This window comes from Puma concolor, chromosome E2 (genome assembly GCF_028749965.1).
Source record: "Puma concolor isolate L17-30 chromosome E2, mPumCon1.1.hap2, whole genome shotgun sequence".
In the NCBI taxonomy this organism is placed as follows: Eukaryota; Metazoa; Chordata; class Mammalia; order Carnivora; family Felidae; genus Puma; species Puma concolor.
In genome coordinates, this window is record NC_141681.1 from 62,626,882 (window position 1) to 62,643,180 (window position 16,299).

At 48.6% G+C, this 16,299-nt stretch overlaps 1 long non-coding RNA gene across 1 annotated transcript; it reads right to left on the reverse strand.

Annotated features, from left to right (window-relative positions):
* Positions 1–3,859: 3,859 nt before the first annotated feature.
* On the reverse strand, positions 3,860–14,464 carry LOC147573927 (uncharacterized). The gene is made up of 2 exons (XR_015244483.1): positions 12,283–14,464; positions 3,860–4,675 (listed from the first exon to the last, which is right to left on the reverse strand). It is a non-coding gene; the product is annotated as an uncharacterized LOC147573927 (long non-coding RNA).
* Positions 14,465–16,299: the final 1,835 nt, after the last annotated feature.

Consider the following 16,299-nt stretch of genomic DNA (forward strand, 5'->3'; position numbering starts at 1 on the left):
CAAGAGCTCCAGCATCTGCTCCTCAGAGCATGCCTCTGGCTAAAACCACTGACAGCACAGCTCTGAGCTGGGCCAGTGCCTCATGAAGCCCCTCTTCCTCCTTGTAGCAGAACCCCAGAAGCACCTGCCGTAGATTTCAGAGCTGGGTTCACCCACCATTGGGGCTGGTGTGCTCTGAAGGACGCCGGGGGCCAGGGCTGATGCCTTGTTCTTCTGGGCAGCCATCATACCCCTTCCCAGACAGGGTAGCCACAGGGCCCAGGGCGCTTCCTCTGGACCTGGAGACACAAAGGTGAGCCTGTGAGCACAGCCAGGCCATGAAGGCCCCTCCCCAGGACCCTCTGAGAGTAACTCTGGGTGCTTGTGCCTGTCAGTAAGACAGGAAGTGAGTGTCCCTGCCTCTGTGTCCCAGTGTTTGAAGGATATACCGAGGTGCCCAGTCTGTGGTCTTCTGTACCATCCCCTCCTCTCCCTGCTTTTCTCAGGGCCATCTGCCCTGGCTTCCTCAACTCCTTGGCTCCATTGATCCCCCACACGGCATGCCAAAGGCTGCAAACTGGATAGCCAGTCTTGCTTGACTGCTCCCTTCCAAAATGTTTTGTAAAATTTAAATTGGTTACCAATGAATGTTAAAAAGTAATCAGATACTGATGGGAACGTCAACTGGTGTGGCCTGGCGGTGGCGGGGGGGAGGGGGGGGACGACACTCTGGCAGTTCCTCAAATGGTTAAACCCAGAGTTCCACGTGACTCAGCAATTCTACTAATAGGGTATCAATGCAAGAGAAATGAAAGTGTGGGGCGCCTGGGTGGCTCAGTCAGTTGAGCGTCTGACTTCGGCTCAACTCATGATCTCACGGTCTGTGAGTTTGAGCCCCACGTTGGGCTCTGTGCTGACAGCTCAGAGCCTGGTGCCTGTTTCAGATTCTGTGTCTCCCTCTCTTTCTGACCCTCCCCTGTTCATGCTCTGTCTCTCTCTCTCTCTGTCAACAATAAATAAACATTAAAAAAAAAATTTTTTTTTTTTAAAAAGAGAAATGAAAGTGTGTCCAGGCAGCTTTTTTAAACACACACACACACACACAAAGAGCTACATGACCCACCTTGGGGCATCCTTTTTCCATTTTTTTCCTTCTTAATTTTGTGTGTGTTTTCAATTTTTTTTTTTTTCAACGTTTATTCATTTTTGGGACAGAGAGAGACAGAGCATGAACGGGGGAGGGGCAGAGAGAGAGGGAGACACAGAATCGGAAACAGGCTCCAGGCTCCGAGCCATCAGCCCAGAGCCTGACGCGGGGCTCGAACTCATGGACTGCAAGATCGTGACCTGGCTGAAGTCAGACGCTTAACCGACTGCGCCACCCAGGCGCCCCTCAAATTTTTTAAAAAATAGAGATCTGTGGCAGCGCTGTGTGTGAGGAAACTGTTGCTAAGGAGTATTTGAGCTTTCCCCCATTTCTTTTCCTGTCTCTTTTCCTCTTTCTTTCTCCTGGTCAAGGTTTTAAATGTAACCAAGAAGCAGAGAAGCAAAAAAAAAAAAAAAAGTATCCATGCAAAAGCTTGCACATGAATGTCATAGCAGTAGTACAGATAATGCAGTAATACAGATAATATATAATATATATAATTACTATAGCAGCCAAAAAATGGTAACAGGCCAATGTCCATCAACTGATGAATGGATAAACAAAATGTGGCCGATACTTACAATCAAATATCATTCTGCCATAAAAAGGAATGAAATATGGTTACATCCTATAGGATACGTGAACCTTGAAAACACTATGCTAGGTGAGAGAATCCAGACACAAAAGACTTCATATTGAATGGTTCTATTTATCTGAAATGTCCAGGATAGGCAAATCTGTAAGAAACAGAAAGTAGATTAGTGACTGCCAGGAACTGGGAAGGAAGGAATGGATAATTTGATTAATTGGGTATGAAATTTCTTTTAGGGTGATAAAAATGTCCTGGAATTAGATCATGGTGATGATTGCACAAAAATGTGAATATACTAAAAAACAACAACTGTACGTATTAAAAGTGTTAATTTTTTTAGAAAGTCATCAGCCAAGGGGCACCTGTGTGGCTCAGCTGGTTGAGCATCCAACTCTTGATTTTGGCTCAGGTCATGATCTCATGGTTTGTGGGATCAAGGCCTGTGTCAGGCTCTGTGCTGGCAGCATGGAGCTTGTTTGGGATTCTCTCTCTCCCTCTCTCTCTGTCCCTCCCCCCTGCTCATGCTCTCTCTCTCTCTCTCTCTCTCTCTCAAAAATAAGTAAATAAACTTTCAAAAAAAAGACTTTCCAAAAAAAAAGTCATCAGCCAATTTCAAAAGGTTGTTACATGATTTCATGTATATAACATTCTTGAAATGACATAATTGTAGAAATAGAAAACAGAAAGCCAAGCCTTAAGGAGGGGATGGAGGCAGGAGAGAAGTAGGTGTGGCTATAAGGGCAACTTAAAGAATCAGGTGATGGAAATATTCCTTATCCTTACTATCTATTTGATATGGTTATCATACTACTGTACTGTAGTTTTGCAAAAAGCTACCATTGGACAAAACTGGGTAAAAGCTACATAAGATCTCTGTATTATTTCTTACAGACGGGAATTTATAATTATGTCAAAAAAGTCCGTTTTTGTTTCTTGAAGGACCAGAAGACGTGGCTTCAGGAGTCCCATGTTTCTGAGGATAGAGTCTGGCAGGGATATCCCTCCAGGCAGGACTTATGCTTCAGAGCTGCCCAGCCCTCCGTCCCCTCTAACCCGGCCTTCCTGCCTGGGAGTCTGCCCATCTTGGGATAGTATCCAAATCCCTGAAGGTCGTCCCGATTGCCTTCACTGCTCCAGCCTCCCACCGTCCTCATACTCACCTTGCGTGCTCTTTTTCCACCTGAAAGCCTTTTCCTCCTCTTTTCCCCCCAGAATGCCTAATCACCATGGTCTGTGGCCACCTCCCCAGTAAGGTCCCGTCTCCCACGCCAATGGGCTCTCATCCGACGGGTCACAAGTGACTATTTGTGTCTACTCCCAACCCCCAATGCCCGGGCTCTCACCTACTGGGGACTGGGTGAAAAAATACAAAGTGGGAGAAGGGGAGGGACACTGAGCAGGAGACGTCCAAAGGGGGTTTTGGCCTCAGGAAGCTCTGGGCTTGGATCACACCGGGCAAGTGAGAGTGGAGGTTGGATGCTGGCGTGCAGAAGGCACATGCAAAGGCTCGGAAGCGGGAACCAGGAGCGCCGGGAGGAGGCCTGAACGAATGCATGAATAAACGGAGTTAGGAATGTTGGCGGGCCTGGGGAACGAGAGCAGGAGTAACGAATGGAAGGGTGAATAGACGGACAATAAATGACCTACGTGGCTCACGGAAGAGCGAGCAGAGCCCACCGACTCTCGGGCTACCGCACTTCCGTCCCGACCCCACTTGGCCGAGCCACTTGCGGGCTGCTCTGGGCGGCGTGGAGACCTTACTCTCAGTGGTCCCAGAGCGCGCCTGCGAGGCCAGGCCGTGGGAGCCGGGGGCGCGGGTCCGATAACACGTCCGAGCTGGGATCGTTCTTATCTGTGTAAAAGTCTCTCAGTTGCCCCCACTCAATTTGGGTTTGGGCAAGTGTGAATGCATGACTCAGGTAGACAGCATCCAATTCCCCTTGGCCCTCAGGATTGACTCAGGATCCACAGATGACCTACTTGGACCTATGGGTTTCACGGGGCAGGGATTCTTTCTGAACTATTAGGGCTTGTATTTCCTGTGGAACTTTAAACCCTGAATACCTGTCAGCAGGTACAGGTGCAGCCTTCGTGTCTCGTGAAGGGAGAACCTGTCAAGAGAATGGAGCCCACACAGAGAGGCAGAAATGAAGGACAGTGTATTAGTTTCCTGTGGCTGCTATAACATATTACCACAAACCTGATGGCTTAAAATACCGGAAATGCATTCTTTCACAGTTCTGGGTGCCTGAAGTCTGAAATCAGTATCATTGAGCTGAAATTGGAGTGGCAGGAAGGCTACCCTCTTTCTGGAGGTTCTAGGGGAGAATTCATATCCTTGCCTTTTCAACATTTAAACTGCATTCCTAGTATTCCTTGCTTATGGTCCCTTCTTCCACCCTCAAAAAACTGGTTGTAACACCTTATTAAGAAACAAAATCTTTGACACATGTTCATTTTATACTTGCATGAGAGTCACAATTTTAGTTCTTTTTTTCTTAAGTAGGCTCCATGCCCAACTTAGGGCTTGAACTCATGACCCCAAGATCAAGAGTCACGTGCTCTACTGACTGAGCCAGCCAGGAGCTCTATGATTTTAGTTTTTTAAAAAGATGTATTCACTAACAGCACGTAACAGTGACTACACTAACAAACAATCCCAGGATCTCAGTGGCTCAACACAATACAGACTTCCTTTTTGCTCATGTCACAGTCTCAAGTGGGTCAAGTGACCTTCCTAGAAGATTGTCCTTGATTTAGGTACCCAAGCTCCTTCTATCCTGGGTCTCTGCTGTTCTTTATGTCCTTCTCAGGATTTTCTGCTGAATCTCCTCTGTCCAGCTGACTGATGAAACAAGTGAAAAAGATGATGTAGGCCATTTTATGTTATCCATCACTCCTGTCCACATTCCATTAGCCAGAACTCATTCACGTGGCTCTGGGTAACTTCAGGGAGCCTGAAAAACATAGGTTTGTGGATGCAGGAAGAGAAAAGGGGATTGTTGGGTATTTTAGTCCATCTGTACCATAGGACACACAATGTCTCCCAGGAAGTCCCTGGTTTTGACTGGACTCAAAGGCTACCGTACTCCTAGCCATCCCAGTAGCCATTCAACTCCTTGTTCATATGGACTTTCTAATGCTTGATGAAGTTGGACTACCAGCAAAAGCTTTTCCTTATGCTTCTCACTTAGATGGTATAGTAACCAGCATTCAAGAGGACTGCCAACAATCCTCACCTCCTGATAGTCACACCTTTGTTGGTATGGTTTTCTCCTACATTGAATCAGGGATGGTCTGTGTCACCGGTAGAATATGGCATAAGTGACAGTGTGTGACTTGGACTCTTGAATCGCTTGCTCTGGGGGGCGAGGGGAGTCAACTCCCATGTCATGAGGACACTCAAGCAGCTCTACGGAGAAGCCCTTTAGACAGGAACCACTTGCCAACCATATAAGTGAGCCATCTTAGTAGTGGACCCTTGAACCCATCATGCTTCAGAGGACTACAGCCTCATGAGAGACCCTGTCATGTGATTCATTCTGGCCAATGAGCGGTGAGAAGTACCCTGCAGCTGTTGGGCTACACTTTCAATTAAGAGGTGTGAGACCCCGAGAATTCCTTTTCTATCTTTCATATTAGTGTCCAGCTATGTTGGAGATAGTGGCTGTTCCGTTGTCAGGGACCCTGATGAGTGACAGCGAATGTAATGAGTAGTGCCCTAGCCAACCTGTGAAGCATGGTTTGGGCAGGAGTTAGTTTTAGTGTTTTCAGTCAGTAAGGCAGTAAGCTGTCACTGAAGTGGAACTGAGCCCACCTGGTCACATTCCTAGGTTCTCCCCGAAAAGAATTCTCTTGTGTTGAGGCTTGATGGGAAATTTTATTACATATATCATACCAATGGGTTTTTCTTTGGTTTGAATGTTTTCAGATCAAAACCTGTTGATGGTTACAGGTCATTCATGGCATAGTGACCAGTGGTAGAGTTTACCTCCTTCATAAATCCTCTTATGTCTACCAAGGATTGATTTTTCAATAATAGAATGTCTCTCCAGAATACATGTTCTAGGTTTCTGTAAAAGATTGAGTTGTCTTTGGGTATAACCACAAAACGGGTATGGTAAATGTAAATGCAAACAGCTGAATGGAGGGGCCCTGCTCACTCCAGCAACAACCAACACCAAGAAGGCCTGATGCCTGCTATGACTATTTCCAAATGCCACTGTGGCTGTTAGTTTTCCATTGCTGCTATAACAAATCACCACAAATTTAGTGGCTTAAAACAATGCAAATTTATTATCTCACATAAAGCAAGGTTTCAGCAGTGTTGCTTCCTTCTGGAGGCTCAAAGGCAGGATATGTTTGCTTGCCTTTTCTAGATTCTAGATCCCACCTACTTTCCTTGTCTTGTGGCCCTGTCTTCCATCTTCAGAGCCAGCAGTGAAACATCAGATTCTGCCCCTCCTGCCTCTTCTTATACAAAGATGTTGTGATTACATTGGGCCCATCATAAATAAACCAGGATAATCTCCCGCATCAAGATCCATTATCACACCTTATAGTCCCTTTTGTTGTGTGAAATAATATATTCATAGGTTCTAGGGACTAGGACACATACATCTTTTGAGGAAGGTGGGGTGCATTATTCTCCCACAACAGTGGCTTTTTGAGCTCTGCATATGGTTTACTGGGAAAACACAGTATGTGCATCAAGATGCCATTCAGATTAAACAAAACTATGGAAGTTTAGCCTGGAATCTAATACACATGCAGCTCAGAACAGTCCCATCTGGGTAGGGGCTCACTTGGCGGGCCATAACTAAAATATGCAGAGCGGGGGGAGTGAATCTGATGTGCAGCAAACATACATGGAAGGGTCAGACAGAGAAGGCCCACCTGATGGGTAGGAATATGGAAAGGAGGAAGAAGAGGACTTGCATGTTGATTAGGTTACTGATCAATGACAGTCACTAAGAGAGGATTGACCTGTTAAAGAGTTCATGGTAGGGGTACCTTGGTGGCTCAGTTGGTTAAACCTCCGACTTTGTCTCAGGTCATGATTTCCTGGTTCACAAGTCTGAGACCTGCATCAGGCTCTGTGCCGACAGCTCGGGGCCTGGAGCCTGCTTCAGATTCTGTGTCTCCTTCTCTCTCTGCCCCTCTCCCACTTACGTTCTGTCTCTCTCTCACAAAAATAAACTTGAAAAAACTTTTTATTAAAAAAAAAAAAAAAAAAAAAAAAAGAGTCCATGGTAAGAATGAGAATTCTTCCTAAGTTCTTGCTACTTCCAGAACAAATATGGACTTGCCCAGCACAGCCTCTGGAGTTTGAGTATGTAAGTGCATTAAATCAACACTTCACTGAGCACGAGAGCTCGGGCTCTTGTTCTTTCATTCTGTTCCCTTTTCTGTGGAAGGCAGATAGATATTCCTTTATCAAAAGTTCCAGAAATTTGAGTCTATTTGATGAAACTGTTTTCACCAACTCTTCCTTGACCGACTGTTGCTTTTCTGTCATTTTTGCTAATTTCTAAAAAGCAGGTGCCCAGGGGCACCAGTGACCTGAAATAAGTTGGCTTGGAACTAAAAAGAATCAGGAAGCATTTAACCAAATCTCTCTACACGTTTTCAGCCAAGGACACTTCAGAGTAACCAGATGTGGTTCTTTTCAGGATGCTGCTCCCAACAGTCTCTGGTGGATTATTTTGCCCTTGGACATCACAACCACAATGGGAAAGATTTGTTGACAGTCAGTGATCTGGATAAAAATGTTTTGGAGTGAAAATTATGTACATAAAAGGTGAAAATACAGAGTTTGACACGTTCCACAGATCTTGAGGGGTCATAGAAGCAGCTGGGCCATCAATGGAGCATGGGAAGTGGAAGGGCCCATATTAAGGGTGGTTTGTATGGTCACATGTTCAGCAAGTCAATGGTCTGGCGCATTCTCCAAAGAAACAAAGATGGCAATAAGGACAGTCCTCACTCGGGTCACATGTGATAACTGCCAAACCTCCTGTAGCCTCCAGGCCTGTGTGAGACTGGCCTTAGACCCAGGACAGATGAGGCTACCTTTCTCCATCTGAATCTCAAAGCCACTTAGCATCTGGGTTGACTAAGGTTTCATGGGTCCACATTCAGGCCCATAAGGATATTGATCCTTGCTGGTTCCCTCTCCCATGGGTGGTACTGATCAGGGCTAATTCCTTGGAAATCCAACACCTTCCCCATTGTGGCAACTACCACTTTGTGCCTTGGTTTCTCCAACTGACAATTTAACCACCTGGAGATTGAGACCCAAGCAGAGGTGCTCAGAGCCCCAAAATGAGGGACTTCAAGCAAGTTTGAGGACATCTGGGTGCCACTGGGCAAGCATGTTGTCCCCCAGTGCCAGACTGTCCATGGGGCCCTAACAGAGTGATCTGTCACCATGGGAGCCAGTGGGAGGCTGAGAGAGAAACATCTCTTTCCCAAGCACCTATGGATTTGAGTCCACAGATATTCTTTCCAGGTGGGAAGTGGCTGCTATCCCACCCTGTTACTGGGTTTCTGCCTGTCTGCAGCTCTCCAAGAACAGCAGTTGTGGGTTCCTTCTGCCCTCCAGTGCTGACCATCCCAACAACAGATGGATATGAATCTAACCTGCAACAGACACCATGCCCAGGGCTGATGGAGCCAGGCTCAGTGGCCATGACTCCTGCAGGGTCCTGATGGCCTGCCTGGGGAAGGTCAAGGGAGGAGCTTTCTCTAGAATGAGCGGCTTGCTGTGCAAATAAAATAGACACATTGGGGGTCCAGGTTTCAAAAAGTATCACTTGTACACTGGGATTGACAAAACTGTTGGGGTGGACTGATCAGCCTCTTCCAGCTAACTCACCACACTCAGACTTTGTCCTAATGAGGACAGATAGGCAGAAAGAGCTGGAAGAAAAAAAGGCAATTGCACAATGTACTCCCACACAGCTGGTGGGAATGGAAAACGATGGAGCTAGCTACTGTAGAAAACAGCCTGGCAATTCCCCAAAAGGTTAAACATGGAGTTAGCACATGACACAGCAATCCCACTCCTAAATATTTATCCAAGAGAAGTGAAAACCACTATTCAAGCAAAAATTTGTACACAAATGTTCACTACAGCATTTTTTATATAATAGCCCAAAGGTAGTAATAACTCAAATGTCCATCACCTGAAGAATGGATAAACAAGATGTGGTCTGTTCATACAAGGAAGTATTACTCAGCAATAAAATGGAATGAAATACTAATACGTGATTGGACCTCAGAAAACAGTAAGCTCAGTGAAAGAAGCTAGACACAAAAAGACCACACTGCACAATTCCATTTATGTGAAAAATCCAGAATAGGCAAATCCAGAGACAAAGACTGTATTGGTAATTGCCAAGGGCTGAGGGAAGGAAGTATGGGGGGGTAACTGCTTAATGAGTATGCAATTTCATTTTGGGGTGCTGGAAATGTTCAGGAATTAGACAATGGTGATTGTTGCACAACATAGCAAATATATTAAAAACTAAAAATTATACTAAAAACCAAAGTGAATTGTACACTTCAAAATGGTTCATTTATATTATATGAACTATACTTCAAAAACAAAACAAAACAAAACAACAGAATATACCCGAGCATAAATATTCCTGCCTTTGGTGTGCCCAGGTGTCTGCCTGGGTGAGTCCATTCTGCAGCATCCAGGATGTCATCTGAGCTCGGGCCACAGGCACAGTAATGCATGGGACAGAGGTACGTGTTTGTGTGTTTTAAACAATGCTTTTGTAATGAGAAAAGCAAGGTCTTCAAAAGTGTTAGGTAAAAATGAAATATACGGACTTCAAGCTGTATTACAAAGCTGTAGTCATCAAGACAGTATGGTACTGGCACAAAAACAGACACTCAGATCAATGGAACAGAATAGAGAACCCAGAAATGGACCCACAAACGGATGGCCAACTAATCTTTGACAAAGCAGGAAAGAATATCCAATGGAGTAAAATAGTCTCTTCAGCAAATGGTGCTGGGAAAACCGGACAGTGACATGCAGAAGAATGAACATGGACCACTTTCTTACACGATACAAACAAATAAACTCAAAATGGGTGAAAGACCTAAACATAAGACAGGAAGCCATCAAAATCCTAGAGAAGAAAACAGACAACAACCTTTGTGACCTCGGCCACAGGAACTTCTTACTCAACACGTCTCCAGGGGCAAGGGAAACAAAAGCAAAAATGAATTATTGGGACCTCATCAAAATAAAAAGCTTCTGCACAATGAAGGAAAAAGAGCAAAACGAAAAGGCAACCAACAGAATGGGAGAAGATATTTGCAAATGACATCTGATAAAGTGTTAGTATCCAAAATCTATAAAGAACTTATCAAACTCAACACCCAAAAAACAAATAATCTAGTGAAGAAATGGGCAAAAGACATGAATGGACACTTCTCCAAAGAAGATCCCCAGATGGCCAACTGACACATGAAAAAATGCTCAACATCACTCATCATCAGGGAAATACAAAGCAAAACCACAATGAGATACCATCTTACACCTGTCAGAATGGCTAGCATTAACAACTTAGGCAACAACAGATGTTGACGAGGATGCGGAGAAAGAGGACCTCTTTTGCATTGTTGGTGGCAATGCAAGCTGGTGCAGCCACTCTGGAAAACAGTATGGAGGTCCCTCAGGAAATTGAAAATAGAACTCCCCTACAACCCAGCAATTGCACTACTATGTATTTATCCAATATATAGATGTGCTGTTTCAAAGGGGCACATGCACCCCAATGTTTATAGCAGCAGTATCAACAATAGCCAAAGTATGGAAAGAGCCCAAATGTCCATCGACTGATGAATGGATAAAGATGTGGTATACATATACAATGGAGTATTATTTGGCAATCAAAAAGCATGAAATTTTGCCATTTGCAACTACGTGGATTAGTCAGTCAGAGAAAGACAAATATATGACTTCACTCATATGAGGACTTTAAGACACAAGACAGATGAACATAAGGGAAGGAAAGCAAAAATAATACAAAAACAGGGAGGGAGACATAACACAAGAGACTCTTAAATATGGAGAACAGAGGGTTACTGGAGAGGTTGTGGGAGGGGAGGTGGGCTAAATGGGTCAGGGGCATTAAGGAATCTACTCCTGAAATCATTGCTGCACTATATGCTAAGTAACTTGAATGTAAATTTTAAAATTAAATTAAATGGTAAAAAACATATATACAGGATGCATGGTTAAATTTGAAAATAGATAGATAGATAGATAGATAGATAGATAGATAGATAGATAAAATAAAAACTTCTCCCACCTGGCCACGCTGACTGCACACCAAGCAGTTTTCACATCAGAGGCTGAACCTCTGCATTCTCCCCAGGCCCATACTTTTCTTCAGCCAAGGGTCTCTTAATCCACTCATTTCGAGAAAACTCTTGATGGGAAGCTAGACACATCTGCTGTACGTGATGGGCCACAAGCTGGAGCACGGGGTGATGCTTTATGGTGTCTCAAGCCCCCGGGCACTGCCAGCACTGATTTACATGTGGGAAGCTGTGACTTGGCAAGGGCAGGACACAGGGTGTGCCCCGCTGTCTGACCATGGAGCCGTGTCCTCCACACTCAGTTTAGGCACTGGCTCCCACTGCCACGCACAGCATTCAGCTTCTGCCTCTTACAGGCATGGGCTTCGCCCTCTGGCGGGTGAATGCCAGTCACAGAGAGCTGTGAGAAGCAGGCCCATCCCACCCACCTCCCCAGCGTCCTCTGCACCCCCTCAGCCTCTGCCTCTAGGCACCAAAAGTTCTGCAGAGTTCCCTGGTCAGCCTCCCAAAGATCAGGCTGACCTTGCAGGGGGCCAACTACAGAATTGTGGGGGAAGCCATAAGCACGGATGTGGGGACTATCACTCCTCTCTTCCTCATACAGCTGTCACTCCAGAGCGAACTCTGGCCCCTCACAGAGAAGGGGGGGGGGGGGGGCCCACAGTGAGCGCCATGCAGCAGGAGGGAAGGCACTCAGGTTTCTGTGTATCATCCCTGGGGAGGAACCAGGGCTTCCACAAATGTACATCCTGGAAGCCTCTTAGCCAGGATCCAGGTCTCTCTGACAGGACACCAGGTCACTGCATTCCAGGTGTGAAGGACAGTGAGTGGGACCTGGGTGCCTGCCATGCCTCCGCCCCAGGGCTTCCAGTAAATGCTTCCCTACAGGGTCATGGCTGCTGGCCTCATACCCTGGTTTGCACAATAGCTGGCAGCCAGAGCAGGTCCCCAGGCCAGCATTCTACATGACCTCCTGGAACCTTAGGGACCCAGAGCCCAAGGACCCACCAGGGTTGAAGAACACATCTGGGACAGCCTGGCCAACTGGAGACAGCCAATCACCAAGGAATCAGTGGACAGGCCACGGGATGGGTGGTCTGGAGTGTCAGGTCACTCAGGACTGGACAGATGCCACCGAAGAAAGCTGTAGTGGACTGAATGGTCCCCCCACCCCCAAAAGATACATCCATACCCTAACCCCCAGAACCTGTGAAAGTACCTTAGCTGGGAAAGGAGTTTTGCACATGTAGTTAAGGATCTTGAGATGAGATCATCCTGAACTCCCTGGGTGGGTCCTAAATCCAAAAATAAGAATCCTTATAAGAGAGAGACAGAGAGAAGAGAAGGCCAAGATTGAGTGTTGGCGCCATGACCCAAGTTACAAATGGACCCACCAGGTGCCAGGACAGTTGCATGGGATGGTTTCCACCTCAGAGCCTTAAGAGTAGAGCCCTGCTGACATCTTTATTTCAGACTTCTGGCCTCCAAAACTGAGAATAAATTTCTCTTGTTTTAAGCCACCTAATTGGTAATTATTTATTATAACAGCCACAGAATATTAATATGGAGACTGGTCCAGCACCCTTCATAGGATGAGTGGGTTATGTGTGGGAGCTCTCCTGATCCGTGGTGATGCAGAGGATCAGGTAAGACTGGGTGGTCCCAGGAAAAAGGAGCAGCTCCCACCTAGCAGGAAGGCACCCCAAACTTACAGGATGTGGGGACCAAGGGTCAACCATTAGCCATGTACCCAGGGCATCTCCGGAACTGTCCGCAGACACCCTGCTCCCATAGGTATCTTCCTCTGTTCATCTACGGTGGCAGAAACCTGCCTCCCAGCACTAGACGGCAGATGGAAGCTGCAGACCAGGGAAGAGTCTCCCTGCCTCTCTTGCCCTGCTCCCAGTCTACACCTTTCAACTGCCCTACTGGTCCCTGGATGACCTTCCTTCCAGTCACAGACCTGAGAACTGAGGCTGAGCTCGGCAAGGGCTCCCGGGAGCCTGTCCCCAACCCTGCACTGCAGCTGTCCCAGTGACCTCCCATCTGCCCTGGATGAGCATGCCCTGCACCCTGAGTGCTCACCCAGTCTTTCTATGGGTTTCCGGGGCTGCTGGTGGATGGGACCAGGGCACAAAGCAGCCACCTTGGGGCAAACAGGGGGCTGAGAGATGAACGTGTCCCAGGCTGAGCCCTGAAGAACATGACAACAGCACACCGGAAAAAGGTTAGTGGGGCTGACCTTCCTCAGAGTTTGGGCACAGCCCACTGAGGCTGATAACCATCTGCCCTATTCTACACTGTACACGCAGTGCATGACCCCATAGGGCAGGAGTGCCCCGAGTGCGGACAAAACTCCGTTCTGTGCCTGTCCTCCCCACGGTGCCTCCATCTTCCTGGCCCTGGCCCTGGAGGACACGGAAGTTTCAGCACTCTCAGGCCATCTACCGTGTCTGGGTCGGTGGATGCGGCGGAGCCAACCGGGGGATCCTTACAGGGCGTGAATGAACATGGAGGAAAATTAAATTAGTGAGGTGAAAAAGAACAAACGCGGGGTAGCGCCAGCACGTAGGAAAGAATGGCTTCTTAGGTCTCTTTGAGGAAGGGACACTTAACTGGGACTGAAGGAGGAAGAGGAGCCGTTGTGTCTGGGGACAAGTAAAGGGAAACGGCAAGCGCAAAGGCCGGGAGGCGGGACTGGAGGCAGTCGGGAGGCCGCGTCGGCCAAGCGGAGGATATGGGCTTGATTTTGAGAGTCGAGACGACGGGTCCTGGGCCTGGTGCCTCTCACGTGGGCCTCAGTCTCCACACTCAAGATTGGACACGCGGGAGCCAGAACTAGGGCCGCCCCGCCGCCGGAACTGAAGGCCGCACCTGCAGTGGCCAGCCCGGACCCTGGGCTAGCGGACCGGAAACGCGCGGCCTCTGCCGGGAGACCTACACGCCAGGGTGTGGAGGGAGCAGGGGGCGGCGGCCGCGCTGAGCGCCCGGAGGAGCCCGCCTCGCAAGCTGGGGTCGCGGGTACGCGCCGAACGCCACATACCAGCTTGGGGGGCGGCCCGCACGGGTGCCCTGGTCCCCGCCTCGCACGCAGCACGAAGCCTTCTTCCCTCTTCCTACGGGCCGTCGCGGCACTGTGCCTCCGCCGGAGAGCCAGAGCCGGAGCCGTCGCGGGGGCTGTAGGGAAACGTAGTTCCGCCGCCCCGGCTGTCCAACCCCAGGACTCCCAGCTGTCATGGCAACCGCGGCCATCCACACCCAGTAGGCGAGGCGTGAACTTGCGTGGTCGCCCAGGAAACGGCGGCCCAGACAAACGAGCAGTGCCGCCTGTCCGAGCCAAGCGGGTGTTTGATAGCCCTTGCTTCCAGTCAGACTTCTGGGAGTTCGGGACCCAGAAACGATCTGCCATTTGCAGCCTCGCCAGGGGAACAAGAGTTGGGGGTGGGAGACACGTTGGGTAGCTCTGAAAAGCCTGGGTGAGCGGGCTGTTCTCTAGACCAATGAAATCGCTGGAACCTCTGGGTTGGGGCTCGAGCATGTGTGTCAAAACTCCACAGTTGATTCTAATATGTGCCCCATTTGAGAACCCCCAGCTCCAAAGGTGACGCTAACCCTGCTTGCTCAGGATGGGCTGGTGAGGCCTCCCCACCCATTTATGTCACCCTCATCTGCTCGTTATCTCGTGGCTCCTGCCTCACATAAACACATCTAATTTTATTGAGCTGATTCACCTCATGTATGGCATCCAGCAACCCATCCTGACTGCCCCAACTTTCTGCTCATGCTGTGTGTGTGTGTCTCGGGGCACTGGGCCTATCCCACTCCCTTTCTTGATGCTCTGGGTATCTGGACATTGAATGCTCTGACTCAGGGTCTTCTGTCTCCCTGTACAGGGACAAAGTCAGGGCTCGGTATGGAGTCCTGTGTGGAACCTACCATGCTGAAGGATGATGGATGGAGCAGTCACTGAGGAGCACTTGGAGGGCCGCTGCCCATGTGCCTACCCAGGTACACACGAAGGACTTGCCCACAGTTGCCGCACACGAAGGAGTGCAACCGCTGGCTATGTGGGTGCCCCAGTGAGTGAGCCGTTTCCACCAATGGCCGAAGGCCCCGTGCACTCCCTGGGGCTTCTCACTGCCGGGTCCTCTGGTGCTCGATGACGATTACCAAAATTGGGACTTCTCGTGCCCATGGGTGCACTGTTGTTGAAGGAGCTTCAAGCTCTTGCAGAAAAGTTCTGCTCTGGCTCCACAGAAAGGGCCTCTCCTCAGAATGAATTATCCGGTTTCTGCCCACCACACAAAGGCCTTATTGCTGTTGAGGCAGGCATGAGTCTGCTTGCACTCAGGGGGTTGGAGCCCCAATTGAAGGTGGGTACTGGCATTGGGGGTGTGTCTAGATGGGGGCTAGCTACAGGGTCTGTGGAAGATCTGCATGCCCTCCCCGTTTTTAGAGAACTCTGCTGCCTAAGTGCACTGCCCCACACCCCAGGGCTAATGCTGGGAGCAGCACCAGGAAAGCACCTCACTACATTCACTGGTCACATACACAGAGCTTCAGGAGTGAGAACCCTGGTCATGCAGGTTACTAGAGAGGAAGTGGGAGTCCCACATGAGGAACCCAACTCCCAAATTGTCAGGTCACTGGACTGGGGCTTGTGCCAAAGTCACAGACCTGGGAGCCTGCATCCTAGGAAAATTGTCTGGTCACCTGCCACGCCCTTTACACAGACCCCTTACCTGAGAGGGGATAGCACATCTCTGTCCTCTGCCAGGAGTCTTGGCTCCACCTTGGGTCTCTCCTAAAGGCCCAATGCAGTTCACTGGAGTCAGTCTCAGGGACTCTTGTGAATTTTAGCTATGCAAGGTGACCATCCCCCCTGCTATTTCCCACCCCATGGGGTTTTATGGCAAGACCTCCCTCCTGCTCTCCAATGCACAGCAGGCCACTCTTTCAAGTTCTATACAGACGTCCATTATCAAGTAACCACCAGCAGCCCAGGGCACAGGATCCAAACTGGCCTTGTCTGATTCTGTTCTCATTTCTATGCTGAAGGGGGAAACTGAGGTTTAGGGGGTGGTGCCTTCTCAGCTTCTGAGGAGAAAGGGGCACGGTTGGGAGCCTCCCTCTGGATCCTGCTGAGTGCAAGGGTAACTGGTGCCTCTGCCTCTCAGCTTCCCTGTTTTCCCCAGCTAGCACCTCCCCAGAAACCCTAACCACAGGACGAGGTAGG